At 36.5% G+C, this 17,037-nt stretch overlaps 1 long non-coding RNA gene across 2 annotated transcripts; it reads left to right on the top strand.

The window, feature by feature from the left end:
- The first annotated feature begins 4,930 nt into the window (after positions 1 to 4,930).
- LOC117341912 lies at positions 4,931 to 8,816 on the top strand. 2 transcript variants are annotated; one of them, XR_004535711.1, is made up of 4 exons: positions 4,931 to 5,267; positions 5,494 to 5,578; positions 7,538 to 7,685; positions 8,687 to 8,816. It is a non-coding gene; the product is annotated as an uncharacterized LOC117341912 (long non-coding RNA). The 2 variants fall into 2 exon arrangements; XR_004535710.1 differs by lacking the exon at positions 4,931 to 5,267 and having other exon boundaries at positions 5,410 to 5,578.
- The last annotated feature ends 8,221 nt before the right edge of the window (positions 8,817 to 17,037 follow it).

Here is a 17,037-nt window from a genome sequence, read left to right as displayed (position 1 = left end):
GTCGTATTTAAAAAGAAAAAAAAAGAACAAAACAAAAACAAAACAAAAAAAAAAATAAAAAAAAATAGATAGAACAAGAGATCCCAGAGGGATCTTGGCGCCCACCATTGAATGATCTTTATAGGTTCCATGTCAGATTGATCTTCTCTCTATATTTCCTTTCCTCTTACTAATCTGTGTAAATTGAGAAACATCCCTCCAGTACTTTTCAAACAAGGGGAACTTATATATGAACTTTGAAATTAAGCGATAATGGCTGTCTGTCGACCATGTTGTTTTCAGAAAATGCAATACGACGGGCCAAGGGGAACCTACATATGAATTTTGAGAAAGATCCCTTCAGTACCTTTTGTAAAATAGCGATAACAAACTTCAATTGCAAAAACCAAGATGGCTGCCTGTCGGCCATGGTGTTTTCCCGATTGGTCCCAATATGAAATATGCATAACTAGGGACCACAGCCTACATATGAAATTTGAAAAAGATCCCTTCAGTACTTTCTAAGAAATAGCAATAACAAGAATTGTTTACGGACGGAAGGACGGACAATGGACCAAGGACGCAAGGCGATTTGAATAGCCCTCCATCTAAAATATAGGTAATTTAAGGAAGTTTTCCTCAGCTGACGTGGCCAATAATGTATGCTTTTGTAGCGTTATCACAGTGAAATGCCACTTATGAACAAGGTAGGGTAAAACTCTACTTCGTCACATTATACTGTCAATGGACAGAGCAGCCATTACTCTCAACTTTAAAACTAAGAGTCAAGCGGAAACATATTGGTTTGTCTCGACTTGAGGACAGAACCTATAACATAGGGGCGAATACTTTATTATAGGCCAAAACTGGGCAGTGCCAAGGGAGACTGTAGAAAGAAAATGTTAAGAAAGAGGAGAAAGTACGTACAATTTACAGGTTTTGGTTCAAATTATTGAATGCATGGGATATTGAGCTTCCATAATTGTACCAATAGTACCCGATTCTAGTTGCAAGTTGTTTTTATAAAAACAAATTAAAAAAAATTATGAAGGTGCATTTTGGTGATATATTTGTAGTTGTAATAACGTCACTGACCCGATTTTCATTTTCAGAAATACAAATACCATTATATATATATACATCAAAATATATGAAGACATGGTGAAAATGAAAAAAATATTTCATAAGTATTGAGATTTCTTAAATAAGGTTAAATGCAGATTGTTGTTCTCGTCTTTCAGGGTGACAACGAAGACGAAAATAATGAAGAAACGAAAGTTGCAATGATAAAAAATGAAAGCCATGATCAATACACTAAGCAATCAACAGAAATATTTGTTAAAAACGGAAACGATAATGATGTTAAAAATGACAAAAGCGAACGAAAGAAGAATGTTCAGAAGAACAAACGGAAATCAAAGGAAGGACAAAAAGAAAACATATCAGCTGTAGTTTCCAGTGATTCCCAATAAGACTTGACTTATCAAGAATGAATAAATAGTATGAAAACTGCTGTTTGTTAGAACTACCAAAATATTCTTTAGAATCATATTTAAACACAGGAACTTATCTCCCCTGACTTGCCAAGTCAGTGTTCATTTGTTATGGTTTGATGGTGTATCTTTAACTTATGATGAAAATATGGAAGTTTTATAGCCACTCAAAAATTCATAAAATCCTCCCCCCCCCCCCCCCCCCCCCCCCCCCCCCCCGAAAAAACAACATATAATATATAATTGGCATTTACTCATGTAACTGGGTAAACTCCTACTCAACTAATTATTTACGTTTCCCCTCTATTTCCGTATTCTATTTCATTCTTATTTCCTATTTCATTCTTCTTTCCTATTTCGTTCGCAAAAAGAATACACGTGTATATGTTTACATTGCATATTCCTTTCAATATATTTACTGATTGATTTAAACATTTTGTATTGGTATTTTTGCAAAATGGCATATTCATTCTATTATTATTATTATTATTTTTGAGAGAGAGAGAGAGAGAGAGAGACAGAGAGACAGAGAGACAGAGATCCATGAGAGGATAACCTTTTCTTATGCAGCAGTCAGCATAGGGAAGATTGAATATTCAAACTTATACAAAACAATTAAAATAAATCTATTTTGTTTACCCATAAGTTGTCTATGTAAATGTACCGTATGTATAATTTCAGCGGTTTGGTTATTTGATGAGAAAGACTGGCATAAATATGGCATCCCTTATATGCATTATTACGCATGTACATGTTCCATTTCCTTGAATAAATACTGTTAAAACTAACCATATTTCGATTCTTTGTATTTAGAGTAAGCGTTTATCTTGAATTATCCCGTGACAAAGTGATATCTGATCACAAATTATGAAAAAATATCACGCGTTGCCCGATTATAATTCTTCAAGAGAAAGCAAGCGTAATGCTGGATAAAATAAGTTTATTTTGATGAGATATCTGATATAAGATATATATTTGATGATAAAAGTATATAAGTTATGTTAAGTATATAAAATATTGTATAAAATTTGGTTATGTACAGGACCCACACTTCTCCATAAAAAACGGAAACTTGGCTTGTCATAGCAGGGACATATACATACCACGTCCCTGGTCATACGTATTGGTCCTCTTAAGGACAGACGGACATGGTACAGTCGGGGAAAACTGAGATCAATCTAATAAGCTTCATACCTAGATAGAGCAATTGTGTTACACAAGTTTGGTCTAGAAAATTATGTTTCTTTTCGGTTCGATTCTGGCATCACTGATAAGCCCTACGGAAGAAGAAAAGAGCGGAATGATGCTCGATATCACTATTCGGTTTCTATTGTAATTGGTACTCAAGGTTATATTGGTGTCACTCTGACACACTAACGTGTGTAACACGAGGTCATATATAATTTGTCAAGTAGTAATAACGACAGTAAAGACGGTAAATTGTCGAATTTTCGAGGCAATCTGCCCCTTTATCAAGACACAGGTAAATTACATACGATCACATATAGACATAGAACATGGAACAGTTACACAAATATAGTAGGTATAAACAACAATAAATATCGTTATGCTGTGAAAACGAACCCTGAAATTAATTCGCCGAGGGCCTATTATAATTTTAAAATTAGAAAACATCTGATTAAATAAAGAATGTCTGTATCCCATTGGTAGTATGAACGCAATGGGATACAGACATATTCAATATATAGCGCTAACGCGCACGCGCTATATAGAATATGTCTGTATCCCATTGCGCTCATGCCACCGTAAACGCAATAAAAAACCCCGTTCAATCCCTATCGTTGTTTCTTATTGCCGCAAAATAGCCCCATTAAATGGATATAAAAGATCCCAATTCAATCAATGTGGTACTCAATATTAACCTTTTGATTAAAGACACTGAGATATATACGTTTTGTGTAGCTTTTAAGCTTATTTGTTTATTAGTCCCCCACCGGTGAAACCAGGGGGACTATAGGTTTTTGTCTGCGTCCGTCCGTCCAGTTAAAGTTTTGGTTAAAGTTTTATAATGGCACAACATTCACTTAATAATGGTATAAGGATGCTAATTCTTTGCATAGAGGTTCTCTGGGTGTGTGGCATTACTTTGTACGGTTAAAACTGAAATTTTTTTTTTTCATTTTTTGAAAATTTTGGCATATTATGAAATTAACTTTTTTCTCTGTATTCTTCAGGTTGAAGTTTTTGTTTAAGTTTTATAATAGCACACCATTCATTTAATAATAGTATTAGGATGCTAATTCTTTGCATAGAGGTTCTTTGGATGTCTGGCATTACTTTTGTGCAGTTAAAATGAAATTTTTTTTTTAAATTTTTTAAATATTTTCCCATATCATTATGGAATTAACTGTTTTCCCTGTATTCTTGAGGTTAAAGTTTTGTAATGGCTCTCCATTCACTTAATAATGTATTAGGATGCTGCTTTTTAATTGTGAGTATTAATGAATCAATATATACATGTAACCTACTGGCATCTTCATATTTTGCCTTACCTATTACAAGTTATATATTTAGACTTCAGAATCATTCACTTACTGTAATTAAGTATAATACTTACCTCTTCAAGAAGAGCGCACATCAATTGCATTTTATTAACATTTAAATAATTTGAATGGTTCACTGATATGTATGGTGGCTGATTTCTGCCATTTCGTTGTTTCGTTCTGGCGCCCCGACAGAACGATAATCTTCGTCTTTTCGCCCCCGATAATTAGCGTTATGGCGCCGCGCCATAACGAAAAGACGCCACAACTCAACGCGAAATAACGAAAACGTGAAGCCGCTAATCAGCGGGGCGAGTTAATTCACCCCGCTAATCATCGTCTTTTCGCCCCGCCATAACGCTGTTTATCGTTTTGGCGCCCCGATAAACAGCGTCTTTTCGCCCCGACAAGACGATAATTATCGTCTTTTCGCCCCGCTGTTTATCGTTATGGCGCCCCGCTAAACATCGTCTTTTCGCCCCGCCATAACGCTGTTTATCGTTATGGCGCCCCGCTAAACATCGTCTTTTCGCCCCGCCATAACGCTGTTTATCGTTATGGCGCCCCGCTAATCATCGCCTTTTCGCCCCGCTATAACGCTGTTTATCGTTATGGCGCCCCGCTAATCATCGTCTTTTCGCCCCGCCATAACGCTGTTTATCGTTATGGCTCCCCGCTAATCATCGTCTTTTCGCCCCGCCATAACGCTGTTTATCGTTATGGCGCCCCGCTAAACATCGTCTTTTCGCCCCGCCATAACGCTGTTTATCGTTATGGCGCCCCGCTAATCATCGTCTTTTCGCCCCGCCATAACGCTGTTTATCGTTATGGCGCCCCGCTAAACATCGTCTTTTCGCCTCGCCATAACGCTGTTTATCGTTATGGCGCCTTCCGGCTAGTCATGCGCTGAGCAATCTTTCATAGAAGATGGCGGAGTAAAGCAGTTACACCAGCCTTTTGAACGGAGACAATACCACTAGTATCCTTTTTATTTAGCTTTAATAACCTTTTAGGTGAGTTTTAAAATGGTTTGGTACACATTGTACCGCTTATGTTCACTTGTGCTGTTATCTATATGTTCGAATATACGGTTAAGTTGCTTTTTCAATTTTACATTTTGAAATCATAATTTATATTCAGTAAAAATGTGTAACATGTTGTTAAATACAATTTCTGATAATTTTCCTTAAACATTGTCAGAACAGGATCTAATAAGAGAATATCATTTTGCTGGCTACACGTACTCCGATATTATTCTTATTCTCTTCTACCAACATCACGTATCTATAAGGTTTGTGTGTTTGTTTTTCAGACTATTTGGACAACGCTTTAAATATTTGTTTTTTTACCACATCATTGATTCCCTCTTTATGAGGATGTTATATCTTTAATGTATTTTGAATGAATGTTGAGAAGACATGTTTGCGAGAAAAAGCATTGCATGTTATATACTGTATAGTGAGTTTACAAAGCCACGTTTATATTTATGTAATATTAATTATAAGCTGTTATTTCAGCTGTAGACAACTACATCGGATACTCAGATCACTAGGTCTTCGTCGTCAGCATGCGGTAACGGATGAAGTAGTTCAAGCTATACAGGTAAGTGTATCCTCCTTATTTGGTAAAATACATACATGGTGAAAAGTGTCATTTTATTCAGTTCATATACTCACTTCGGATAAGTTATTCCAGTATGATTTATAATGAAGCCCTGATAGGAATGTATAAAACGCAGATGCATTTATAATTGTTATCGCATTTGTCGCATATTCGTTAATAAAAAAAAACAATAATTGCGGCCATTTGTGATGAGCAACCAATTTTCCGCCATTCGCATATGTCGTATGTATTGTTGATCGAGTTTCTATTTTAAAAAAATAAGCAAACAAGGCTTCACAGTATGGATATTTGCATCACTTAAAACTATGTACACACACATATATCCATGAAAAGGATCAGCAATGATATAGAGGATATCTAACAGTGTCTTCAGTAATACCAAATATATTTCACGAGTGGGGCTAATATTTTGATATTTTTCACGAGTGCGCAGCACGGGTGAAAAATATCAAAATATTAGCCCCACTTGTGAAATATATTTGGTATTACTGAAGACACTGTTAGATGTTCTGTTTATAACATGTTTTATCAACGAAAACGAAAAACCTACCCCGTATGCTAACTAGGCCTGCAGCGAAAGTTTGCATACAAAAAAAGTAGTTCTCCCTGTTCAGGTGCTGACATATATGTCGGGCTTTCTGATTGGTCAATTATTTTGGTATTTTCTAATCATTAATTTGATTGGTCAAATCAGCAAAAGTGATATTTTTCACTAGTGAAAAATATCACTTTTATAGAATGAATAATTTTTGATATTTCACTAGTAAAAATGTAATAAATATATGTAGGTGACATGTGTACCCAGTATACGTGTAGGTGACATGTGTACCCGGTATACATGTATGTATGTGACATGTGTATCCGTTATACATATATGTAGGTGACATGTGTACCCGGTATACGTGTAGGTGACATGTGTACCCAGTATACGTGTAGGTGACATGTGTACCCGGTATACATGTATGTATGTGACATGTGTATCCGTTATACATATATGTAGGTGACATGTGTACCCGCACTACCCGGTATACGTGTAGGTGACATGTGTACCCGGTATACGTGTAGGTGACATGTGTACCCGTTATACATATATGTAGGTGACATGTGTACCCGGTATATGTGTATGTAGGTGACATGTGTACCCGGTATACGTGTATGTGTGTGACATGTTTACCCGGTATACGTATATGTAGGTGACATGTGTATCCGGTATACATATATGTAGGTGACATGTGTATCCGGTATACGTGTATGTAGGTGACATGTGTATCCGGTATACGTGTATGTAGGTGACATGTGTATCCGGTATACGTGTACTCGTCATTTAGAAATTTATAGTTAATACTCATACGCGATATCCCTGTTTCATTTCGATTGACGTCGTCTATAAATTGTAATAAAGTGACTAAAACTTTATTTACCAGTATCGATCCCAATATGAAGTGTTTGTGCCTTTTGGTTATAGGGAAAGTTATATAAATGCTTCAGCATATTCGAAGCATGTGCACTTGAATTAAGACCAAGGTCAATGCACAGATATACATTTGGTAGTTATTATACAATACCGCAATTGATGTTAAATATCAAGTATGTTTGTGAAATATTAAAGAAGCTGAAATATCCCTAACTTTGGCGTGAAAATTTACATTTTTAACACTACACAGTGACCTTGAAATATATGAAAAACATAAAGGCACTGAAACGGATCAAATGGATCAAAATGCCATTATCCAAGTGCTATATCGTCGCCATCTTGACCTTGAAATTCTGCATTATACCTTAGTTGAATGATGCTGAGAGAGAGATTGCAAATGAAATAACATGTTAAATATATCAGACATTTCATGTACAATAGAGATGTTTAATTCGATGAAATACGTGATTAACATTGAACGCTACTTGACTAAATGTTGAGTTGGCTTGCTTTTTTCACTTCAGGAGCAATGTGTTGACTCTTCAGCGCGAACTGGACCCGGACGGTGTTCGTAGCAGACAGATGCACCGAAGGGCCGAATTACCTTATACATGTCGATGGCTATGACAAACTGAAACGATTTGGTTTTGCCATTCACCGTGCAATATGCGGGTATTTTTTTCACATCAAAGCTTATTTTTCATTTCTATCTGAAGTACAGTATGTAAATAGGTATGGAATATGTGCGATATTATTTTGAGGTCGAGGTCAATATACATTGTACGTAGCGGTAGATTAAGTTTCTTGATTAAAACAATATTGGGAAAAAGTCTAGTTTTCTTTCATATCAGCTTCACATATGTAAGTATTAATGAAATTATAGGTACAAACTTCCAATTTCGTTTCTTTTTTCGAAATAGTCGTGTCTGTTTACAACGACATTCGAGCGACATCACACGTGTTTTGACGGTATGCACAAAGTGATTTTAATGTCACCATGCTATTTAACAATTAAATGATTGGTAGATTGTATTTATAGTCAAGGTGAATGCAATCCGGGTGACAAGGAAATATAATGTTACATTAACACACGTAAAGTTTTCCTTTTTCTAAATCCGTAGTTAATGCTCAGCCATTCCCCTAGTCTATGTTCATTAAAAAACGGCAAACATAAAATCCATTAACCTCCTGTGATTGATTTGCATTCAAACTGACACAGCCATATTTCAAAGAATCGCCGTGGTGATGGTAGACAAAGCGCCAAAATGAAAATTACGCGATGCTTCTAATGACAAATCCTTGCTACGTTTGATTTACCCCCAACGCATCGCAAAGAATTCTGTGACACAAATAATACAGTGTACCTTGTACATATTTGCTTTATGATATCAATTATAATATAATGACATGACAGAACAGGTCATTTATGAGATAAAATAATGTTTTGTGAGACTCATGAAGGACACCAAAGACCAAAAGAATCTTCATGGTTGAGAATTGAGAATTGAATACAGTCAAGCCATATGGTAAAATAAACTGCAACACACAACTTGTTTCTTATTGCAAACATATAGGAGGCGCCAGACGAAACCAATTTTTAAAAATCAAATAAGTCATGAACATGTATAACTTAATGAACTGTACATATTTATTTGTCGCTTTGATTGTTGTAGGCACAGTTGATTACAAGATACTGGTGGGTAATGAAGACATCGAAGGAGTGAAAGAACTCTGTACTTCTGTTCAAGTTAATTCTGAAGTAGTCACTGTATTATAACAGAATATGGATGAGAACAGGCTTAGAAAGCCACCCACATATAGTGAAGCTCTGGAACTGCGGAGAACTAGTTCACTACTGGTACTCAGACAATCTACAGATAGCCTACACAATGGCATAGTAGAGCAAAATTTGAGTGTGCTTTTTTCTGTCTCACTATCAGCCCTTCGTACAGACAGCGTATAAAGGATAATATTTACAGTAATCAAAATATTTGAAGAGAAATACTAATAGGTTTTGAAGGCAAAAGTGAATTTCAGTTCGAAATTCTTATAGTTAGCCTGAACTCATATGTATACCAACATTTCTTGTATTTTACATGCAACTACACTTCTTTAAGAAAAATATCGTAATGTATACATTTGTATATCCAATGTAACTTTGGTAATTAAAGCAACATGCATTACCTTGCTGGGAAAAATCTAGTTCCACCTGATGTATTTTGTTTACGAAATATATTCCCGCATTAACAGATGTATTGATAATTATTGATTTTGATTTTTGGAAATATCTATAAAACACTGATATCCCATCCGTATTTCACATGCAAAAAAAAGTAATAAAAATTTTGCAAAGTAATTATAACCTACCTGGCATCATGCAAATGATTGAAAAAATGTCATTATTACCACAAACATAAATGCTCAGAAACCATAAAATATCAACTTTGAAAATATTTGGGTGATAAAATTCTTCGGGCAATTTTAAGGAAAGTCCGAGTTATTATTGCGATAAAAACCAGTTAAGCCTGGTGTCATCATATCTAACAACTAGTAGGATTGTTAAAGCATTATTCGTTTGTGGTATGTCCATTTATATATTGAACATTTCGTTCGCACTATTTGTGCGAAAAGTGAGTTTATTCTGTAATGAGGTACCGTATTCAAAGTAAAATGGAGTGAGCTGTTAGAATTTGATGAATTAAATTCGGTTCTTCGCAGTTTTACATTGATGCGAAAAACATGAACCATGGTTGTGTACGACAAACATTCAGCTTCAACTGCCGTTCTTATTTCTTCACAATTGGTTTAGTCAATAAAAGGACATGTTGCTCATAGTAGCCATCACTCATAGTCTGCCCTTAATTCATTGTTATTGTTATTTCTCGTCACGTACTTTAGGGTATAGAGTACGGCGTTTACATTTAAAAGTGTACAAAGAAAAAATAGTTTCAGTCTGTTACGAAATGATAGCTGAATTTATACTATATTGATTGATCGAAAGCTATTATAGTTTGCACATATGTTGGAAAATAGGGAGTTCGAAAGGAAGATTCCTTATAATATTATCAGATAACCTTTTTTGTACAATTGTACAGTTTCAATTATTCACTTTAGCTATGTTAAGTTTCAAAAAAATGTAATCGAGTACAGTACTACATGAATAACATTATCGTCAAAAAAGGGTGTTAACGACTGAACGTAATGTAAATTGTCAAATTTAAAGTATGTTTTTCCGATAATCGTAACCATTGACAAGCTCAAAAGAATTTGTTAATAATTTCTGAACCATTTTTATTATCTTTTTTTCTGTGATTGTTCTATCTTGTAACACATGTTCTTATATATATGAATTATATTGGTGATTATTGCACATGAAATACGTACCATTTTCCAGTGACATTTAAGAAATGAATACTCACTCGTTGGGTTGTTACTATCATAAATCATTACTTATCATTAATGCAATGAAAACAAGTACTGCAACATTTAAAGCAATGAACATTTGGAGTTTAAAGCAATAGATTGGTCAAAGATTGTATAGGGGAGGGACCATACAATAAAATTTGACTAATATATAATAATCTGAAATCTGATAACAAAGGGAAAATATGATAATTTTAAAAGAATTTAAAAGGATATTACAATTTAGGATTGAAATAGCTTGCAAACAATTCACTTTTCAAACATGTCTCATATGTATTGCAAAATTGTCAAATGGCTGACAATTCATTTGCAATTTAAGATAACGCATGCTACATCCGTGTTATTATCTATAGGACTAAGGAACACTATAAATGGGACGGACAGGCGAATGGAGAAGTCGTAGTCTTCCCTCATATTTCACAATTTGGTAAATCATAAAACTATAAAGTATAAGCGATTTTTAAGCCGTAAAATCAAACAGGTACTGGCATATCATTTTAAATGACAATCATGTATTTGCTCTTTCTTATAATGCCGATGGAACACAAACATTTTAAACACAAGAACGTAATCATGCAAATCATATTCCGTGCGTAGGTTGCAAGGTTGACAATTATTGATAACAAGAATTGTTTACGGAAGGACGGACGAGCCACGGGTCACGGACGAATGGCGAGTTGAATAGCCAACCAAACCGAACCATCACATTTTAAAATCAAAATTACTATTTGTTTTGTAAGCTTGATAATATCATGATTTTTTCAGAAAAGTCACTGCACAAACATCATCTTTTGATCTCAAAGTCTACGCAAGATGGAAACCGCAACACCACTGAATAGCTTTCACCATGTCATTGCAAAAGACATCTGGATTCGAGTACCCCCACCAAATGCACAACACTAGACCACATGTGTATGCGGTGGGGAACTGTTGAGTACTTCCGAAGCTTATTTCTAGCTTGTTAGGGAATCATAAGGCGGTACAGTGGAGGCACCAGTCCAAAAGGCCAGTACGTCCTCCAACCTAACGCCAGTGGTCCCTCCTATATAATAAACACAATGAATACATTCAACTGCTGGTGACTATGCATACGAAATAATGCAAGTTAACACTTCTTTGAAAGCTCACTATTGACAAAATATTTTATAATGCAGTATGATATTGTATTAATCCCGACAGTAATTTTTCAGATATGATATAGTTATGAAGACACGCATTTTTCAATAGTACATAATGCCAAGTAAGCAACCCGACAACTAGACAATATGAGGATTTTACCCCGACAATATAATACTCTATGCCCGCTATTAAGCGTGTTCATAATGTCGTGTTGTCTAGTTGTCCGGTTTCTATAAGTTTGTAAAGTTATTGATGGAGTATATTATTTATGGATTTCTAAACCCTATAGCACGTTCTTAAATATAATACCTTCACAGTCAGCCAGGAATGCTTCAAGACAGTACATTGCCTGGTTATCAAGGCTCCGTTTGTTTGAGCCCTCAAAACTAAACGGAACCTTGTACATTTTGCTTGAGGTTTCTAAATGATAGTGGTTTGTTCCCAAGTTTACAGAAAAGAGTCTTGAAATCATCCGGTGCGAGCATGACTGCATCAAGCAACCTCCCGACTCTGATGAGTCCCTTTCGGAATTGGTCAATCTCTGTATACGTACATTATTATTTATTTATAACTGAAACAAGAATTTGAATCGGCTTAAAATCTATGCTGTCATGCCATATACATGGTATAAAAATGACGACGACGTTTGTGCGTTGATTTTGATTGACTAATACAGAAAACAAAAAGTGTTTTCGTTATGATGGGTATATCTTATTTTTATGATACATTTTTGATAAATGTTACCTTTGACGAAAGTTTCCAAGAGTGATATTTGCAGTGGCTTAAAGTACATGAAATTTGAAAAGAAATCTTCTAATATGTGGACTTTCAGTCAAATGAGTGGGTGAAACATATTATTAGATAATATCAGATGACTCAACTAACTTGCTTAGTTAAAAATGTAATCCTGTATAACAAAAAATGTACGTTGTGTAAAAAAATGTTCGTTGTAGTCGTGGTTACTGTGGAACAATGGATATAAGAATAAATACATTTGGTGTAAGCAATATTAATAGTTTCAATGTTAACCATGCATTTCTGTACTAATTTCAAAATAAGCTCCAAACCATGGAAGAAAGTACCAAAGAAGAGTTCATGTTATACAATACTAATTTTTGGTATCTACAATAATGATTATATCTTAATATTGTTTCATTCTTCAATAAAGCTTTATAAGCCTTTCCCTGTCCGCTATATTTCTGTATGGCAAGGTGGAAAGCCCACGGTCACAGCACCAGTCCGATATATCACTAAGAGCTTGTCGGTAGTGTTCTTCTGTCTCTGCTTATTCTATCTAGGACGGGGAAATAGGCAAATGACACCATCTTATTTGCATTTTATTCATTTTGCATTAAATAACGGGTCATCATTTATGGACAATATTTTCTCCTATCCGAGCATTGCTTCAAATCCATTCGATACTTTATGACTATCAACGATTTAATGGAATGGCATTTCATCACTAGTAGCAATAAATCAAAATAAATCTGTAAAGTCTAATGATCCTGCTCATGGATAGGACACGCGACATGCACATACAGTGTATTTTTTGTAGACTAGCTTGGGTCAAACAACCCAATGGTTTCACTTGGTTTGGTTTTATTTTGCTTTACGTCCTGTTAACGGCAAGGGTTATTTGATTATGTTTCCTGATTTTGAAGTGTAGGAAAGTCGGAGTACCCGCCAAAAATCTCCAGCCTGCGACATGTACCTTATAACAGTCCCACATGGTTCTCGAATTAATGACGAAGAGTTGGAGGGATAGTTGGTCGAGACACCTTAACTACTTGGCCACCATGGCTCCTAAATAAATGGTTATATTCTCCTGATCTTTTTTTCATTGGTCTCCTTGCAAATCTATATTTAAATTGTTAATATATTGTCCTTGTTTCATCGATTTTAAGTTTGAATTATGTTTTCCTTGTGCTGTCGGTATTACTTATTTGAAATTGAATGGGGGCGTTTCTGATAAACATAGGGTTATGCGTTCCTCTTTGATATGCATATATATCAATTTGAATAAAGAATAGAAGACAAATTAATTACTGAGCACCTGTGTTTTCCTGTAGAGATTTGATGTGACTTTTATCACCCATTGGTATTTTATCTACACCATTTATAAACTAATAAGTCTACACAAAACATACACAATGAAATGTATGCCATAACAACAAACAATTTAATGTATGATGTATGCTATAAAAACACAAAACTCTGATACGTACCTTTCCCTTCATATATCGTAACATGTTTAATACACCACAGCAAGCATGGGCATATCATGCATACCGGAAGGCGAAAAGACGATGTTTAGCGGGGCGCCATAACGATAAACAGCGTTATGGCGGGGCGAAAAGACGATGTTTAGCGGGGCGCCATAACGATAAACAGCGTTATGGCGGGGCGAAAAGACGATGTTTAGCGGGGCGCCATAACGATAAACAGCGTTATGGCGGGGCGAAAAGACGATGATTAGCGGGGAGCCATAACGATAAACAGCGTTATGGCGGGGCGAAAAGACGATGTTTAGCGGGGCGCCATAACGATAAACAGCGTTATGGCGGGGCGAAAAGACGATGATTAGCGGGGAGCCATAACGATAAACAGCGTTATGGCGGGGCGAAAAGACGATGATTAGCGGGGCGCCATAACGATAAACAGCGTTATGGCGGGGCGAAAAGACGATGATTAGCGGGGCGCCATAACGATAAACAGCGTTATGGCGGGGCGAAAAGACGATGGTTAGCGGGGCGCCATAACGATAAACAGCGTTTTGGCGGGGCGAAAAGACGATGTTTAGCGGGGCGCCATAACGATAAACAGCGGGGCGAAAAGACGATAATTATCGTCATGTCGTGGCGAAAAGACGCTGTTTATCGGGGCGCCATAACGATAAACAGCGTTATGGCGGGGCGAAAAGACGCTGATTAGCGGGGCGAATTAACTCGCCCCGCTGATTAGCGGCTTCACGTTTTCGTTATTTCGCGTTGAGTTGTGGCGTCTTTTCGTTATGGCGCGGCGCCATAACGCTAATTATCGGGGGCGAAAAGACGAAGATTATCGTTCTGTCGGGGCGCCAGAACGAAACAACGAAATGGCAGAAATCAGCCACCATAGATATGAGATTCTTTTGGAATAAAATCAGTGTACTATTATTAGTACAGCAGCTAACTAGCGATTTTCTGAGGAATACTGCATTTTATGGTAAACGCATGAAACTTTGCCTGAACATAGTTTATGACCTAACAAAACATTTCAGATATGGACCCATCGCCAAAATGCCCTACTTCCGGTGAAAATCCAAGATGGCGGACACATATACCTAAAACTATTGAAATCAACATATTTTGCTTCGATCACATATTTTCAATTCTGTGATATTTTTTAATGTAAAATATTTAAGCACCATTTTCCATTTTATTAGAAGATGTTCCAGATACTAATTCCGGTTCAAATCTAATATGGCGGTCACCTATCGCAGTAAGATACATATAGCTAACCTTTCAAGAAGCGAACGCGCAACTCAAAGGCCACAAGGGTTGTGCTCTCAAGGGAGACATTAGAAGAGAAGTGAAAGACAGGATTCCAAATACAGTCGCCTTTTACTATCATGTAATTGGGGCAGCAAGTGCAATTCTGCATTACCTGCAGAAGAGGCGCCTAAATGTAAACTATAACATTTTTTCTAGAATTTGTTCGAAAACATTTAAGATTTGTTGGCATTTTCTATTGATAGAAAAAAGGTACTTTGGAGTTAACGAACACTTCTATAACTCTTATATGAATAAAGGTACCAATCCCATTCAACAAAATTCCTGAAATTGAGAATATTAGTTTGACTTTATTCTTTATGGCAATTCTCGATTTGAATTGGATCTGAAGCGATGCATTATCTGTCAGCAAGAAAGTGAAGAAGCACTATAGTGTACAACCACTTCAAAATGAAAGGTTGCGGGTGCAGGGTACAATTTCATGAAGATAGAGGAACTTGGTTACCCGAAAAGTGACATTGAAATCAGTGCTTTGGATGATGGAAGTGGACTTGCAAACTCACTACATACGAAGCAAGCGAAGTGACACAATCATTGCAGTTTACAATATAACAATTAAGAAGTAGGCAGAGCTGAGAAGCGCCATCATCAAGCTGACAACGAAAACGTTTTCTGGTATAACGTGAAACACCTCTACCTGTATATTTAGGTATTCTTATGCATTTCCAAACTAGTAGTCGTTCATTTATTGACAGATTGCTTCATCTTGGAATATACATTTCATACGACAGAGTACTATCTATGCCAACAAAGATAACAAACTTCCTACACCAGAAATATCAGGAAGATGACATGGTTTTCCCTCCTAGTTTGAAAACTGACGTTTTTACCACAGCCGCGGTTGAAAATATCGACCACAATCCGAGTGGAACAACAGCTGATGATTCTTTTCTTGGGACAGGGATATCACTTTTCCAGCACACATCTGAGGCCAGACCAGGGCACGGCAGGTTATCTGTTCCCGATGCTGGCATATCTGTTCGCATCACGTCAAGTATTCCTAACTCCTATTAAAATGTTCCACCCGTATTCTTAGAGACGAATTTCCGGCTGTACCTCCAATAGATGACCTCAGGACGTATATCGCCGTCGTTTCTACTCCATTGCAAGACGAATACAGGTGCCTTCAGAAATACAAGAAGCAACTAAAGATTTTGGAGAATCACCAGCTGTATTATGGAGAGCTTTCCACGCAAAACATGAAACTTCATCCAATAGTAAACCTGATGTGTCAGTGCTTCTACCGTTATTTGAGGAAGAATCGAAGTTTGTGGCCATGATTTAACACTCAATGACGATCATCCGGAAATGTGTGCAGTCCTTAAACCCAGGACAAACTCCGGTTATCGCACTTGGTCAACCTCTCTATGCGCTTGCGAAACAGATAGAGTGGCTCGATTCATATGGCGTCAACCAGTTCGTTTTAATGTTTGGCGACCTGCATATTGAGATGGGCCTGTTCAAATAAGTAGGTGACTGGTTGGAAGGATCGGGATGGACATTCGCATTAGCACAGGCGAACATAGCCTCTTCTGGTATAGCATATTCCTTTCTTAACGCTTCCCATGTAACGAGGACGAGAAGAGCACACCAGCTAACTGTAATTGCTTTGTATAAACTGATGACCTCAGCCTCTGACAACTATTCAGAATCTTTCGAAGAACAACCAATCTGTTTAGATGAATGTTGTCAAAGGATGGCAAACGTAAGTACTGGCTATCAACGTTTAAACTTGAAATTACCATCTTGCTTTTTGTGAAAGCGATCCGAGAAGGTAATTTTTAATTAAGCATAGATATGTTGACAAGGTAAATCCCCTGGTTCTTCGCGCTTGACCATTAGTGCAGAAAATGAATGCTTTCGACCAAGGATCGAAGTATTGAATCGATCCCTCCTAGAAAAGATGCTTTGATACAACACGCTAAACGTGC

The sequence above is a fragment of the Pecten maximus genome, chromosome 14 (assembly GCF_902652985.1).
Source record: "Pecten maximus chromosome 14, xPecMax1.1, whole genome shotgun sequence".
Classification (NCBI taxonomy): Eukaryota; Metazoa; Mollusca; class Bivalvia; order Pectinida; family Pectinidae; genus Pecten; species Pecten maximus.
This window is presented reverse-complemented; position numbering and strand designations above follow the sequence as displayed.